Below are 3513 nucleotides of genomic sequence, written 5' to 3' on the forward strand. Positions count from 1 at the left end.
TCTGTACCTGACATCACTTCCTGTCTGTACCTGACATCACCTCCTGTATGCAATGTACAACATTTTCTGTCTGCAGAGATCACCACCTTGTGGAGACTGTAAAGACTGCCACTCACATTATGTGTTAATATTTTGCTCATTGTTTTCTTCTTCAGGTATGTAGCACACTTTATTGTACACCTGGATTTTACATAATTTAAAACACAAAAATATAATTGGAAAACAAAATGCAAATTGAAATACATTATAATATTTATATACAAGTTACCTATTTACCTTATTTACCTATCGTCCACCCACTGATCCATCCGTCTTACCCATCACTCATTTGTATCTAATCTATCTACACTATATTGTCAAAAGTATTGGGACACCTGCCTTTACAAGCACATGAACTTTGATGGCATCCTAATCTTAGTCCGTAGGGTTCAATATTGCGTTGGCCCACCCTTTGCAGCTATAACAGATTCAACTCTTCTGGGAAGGCTGTCCACAAGGTTTAGGAGCGTGTCTATGGGAATGTTTGACCATTCTTCCAGAAGCGCATTTGTAAGGTTCAGCACTGATGATGGACGAGAAGGCCTGGCTCGCAGTCTCCACTCTAATTCATCCCAAAGGTATGCTATCAGGTTGAGGTCAGGACTCTGTGCAGGCCAGTCAAGTTCCTCCACTCAAAACTCGCTCATCCATGTCTTTATGGACCTTGCTTTGTGCACTGGTCCAAATCATTTGGTGGAGGGGGGATTATGATATTGGGTTGTTTTTCAGGGGTTGGGCTTGACCCCTTAATTCCAGTGAAAGAAACTCTTAAGGCGTCAGCATACCAAGATATTTTGGACAATTTCATGCTCCCAACTTTGGGGGGAACAGTTTGGGGATGGCCCCTTCCTGTTTCAACATGACTGCCCACCAGTGGACAAAGCAAGGTCCATAAAGACATAGATGACCGAGTTTGGGGTGGAGGAACTTGACTGGCCTCAACCCAATAGAACAACTTTGGGATGATTTAGAGCGCAAGACTGCGAGCCAGGCCTTCTCCTCCAACATCAGTGCCTGACCTCACAAATGCACTTCTGGAAGAATGGTCAAACATCCCCATAGACACACTCCTAAACCTTGTGGACAGTCTTCCCAGAAGAGTTGAATCTGTTATAGCTGCAAATGGCGGGCCAACTCAATATTGAACCCTACGGACTAAGCCCCCGTACACACGGTTGGACATTCCGGCAACCAAATCAGTCGGATAAATTCCGACGGATTTAGTCCAGAAATGGTCCGGAAGTGGTGTTGCATACACACGGTCGGACTAAGTTGTCGCAAATTCCGGTTGCCAAGAACGCGTGACCTAAGACGCGTACGACGGGACTAGAAAAGGGAAGTTCAGAACCACGTCCGGCACCCTTTGGGCTCCTTCTGCTGATCTCGTGTTTATCGCGTGTTAGTAGAAGTTTGGTGAGAGATGATTCGCACTTTTCAGATTTGTGCTTCAGTTCGTTACTGCTCTTCAGTTTGTGCTTGTCGGTGCGTATCTGATTATCAGTGCATGTAGTCAGTAAGCATTTGTTGCTCATTGTGGACTATATCTTGGTATAGTACGCTTTGATTTGCATTGCTTATTGTCTGCTCGTTTCTGCTTTTCAGGTCGTTCTTTCTGGCATTGCTGTTTATCGGTGCTTTCTGTTGTCCGTTCTGACCAGCCGACCGTTTTAAGCCATGTTTCGTGTACGTACTCGTCGTAGAGTTTGTACTGTGCAGGGGCTTGGTGTTGGGCTTTTAGCTTTGACACAAGCCCGGTCCATGAACAGGGCGAGGAGGAGTTTGTGGACCAAGAATTGGTTGCGCCAGCGTGACCAGTTCTCGCACATACCTTTGCTCCGTTAGATCCGGGAGAATAATCCTGATGATTTCAGGAATTATCTCCTGGATGACGGACCCCGTTTTTCACCGTCTGCTGGCTTTGCTGTCCCCTTATATCACCAGGCAGCATACCTGCATGCGGCAAGCCATCACCCCGGATCAGAGGATCTGGGCACTTTCACTGGTAAAATGTGATTCTTCTTCCACATCACCTAAAAAAATAAATAAACACACCATGTATTATAAATATGCCGACATACACTGATTAGCTTACCGGAAGCTGTGGTCTCTGACACTCACCTGTTGTGGTGACAATTTGTCCAACTTCAACAATCTCTCCTTCCTCCTCCTCCTCTGCTTCTAGTGTTGGAATTTCCCCTTCTTTGGGAGGTATGGGGTCCCTGGTGTCCTTAGACATCCCGAGTCTTCTCTCCCCTATGAGACTGTAAAAAAGGAATACTTAGCACACAGCGGGCAGAAATAGGAATATGAAACATTGCTTAGAAGTGTGGTCCAATTGTGTTTTTTGGCCAAGTTCAAAGGGGAGAACATTATTTTGGACACTTTCTAAAGCTGGAATACTTATCTGCAGTGTGAACAAATGTAGTGAAGTGTAATTTGGGAAAACATCGTTTTGGCAGTGGGCTAACGAACAATGTTTATTACGAACGCTTAAACCCATGAACTTGAAAGTGGCCATTTTAAACTGTACAACATTCAATCAAAGCACATGGAGCAGTATACAAGCAATAATAATATGAACACACGACAACTACTTACTTTTTTGAAGAACTCGCTTGATCTTTCTGTACTGATCATGCTCCCTCAGTTTCAGGTCGGACCAGCGTTTTCTCAGTTGATCCTTGCATCGTCGTACCCCAAAATTCTTCTGAAGACTCTTCACAACTTTAGTCATGATCTTGGCCTTTCTGATATTTGGGTTTGGGTAAGGTCCATACTTCCCATCATAGTCGTTCCTCTTCAATATATCCAACATCTCTCCAAAATACATACTTGAGGCCTTTAAATCTTCTCCTCCAGGATCGGGACGTTTCAGGCTCCGGGCTTTCCTCGCCCTCCTCCTCGTTAGTGGAACTCTGATTGCGCACCTGCATTCTCTCTGCCATGTGCTCTCCCCACTGCGCCGAAAGAGAAGGGGCGGGGAATAGTCTAGAAAGAACGTCAGGGGTGGGCGGAGTTCCACGCATGCACACTGTATATAAAACGCAACACTCGTGTGTCGTACGTACAATCTGTGAACAGAGGGAGTAGCTGATGCACCGATCGTGCAAACAAAGGTACAATTTTTAACTTGGTACATCACTAGCCTATACTGCTTCTAGATTAAGGCCTGCATTGGGACAAGATTTAGTCGAGTTTAGCCTGACATTAGGGTTTGTCTTGTGTTGTATCTTTCAGAGATTATGGACGGTTTTAATGACCATAGTTTCCTCCGTCTGTTCATCGATAAGTACAGGGAGCTGCCCTGCCTGTGGCAAGCTACGCATCCACATTACAGTAACAAATTAAAGAGGCAGGCAGCGCTGGAGAAACTGGTTGAGTTTGTGAAGCCGGTGGTCCCCAGGGAAGACACCAACTATTTAAAAGTGAAAATTGGTGGCCTCAGGAGTACATACCTGAGGGAGCGGAAGAAAG

This window comes from Lithobates pipiens, unplaced genomic scaffold, assembly GCF_037356315.1.
Source record: "Lithobates pipiens isolate NorthernLeopardFrog02 unplaced genomic scaffold, aLitPip1_a1.2 Scaffold_35, whole genome shotgun sequence".
NCBI classification, from domain to species: domain Eukaryota; kingdom Metazoa; phylum Chordata; class Amphibia; order Anura; family Ranidae; genus Lithobates; species Lithobates pipiens.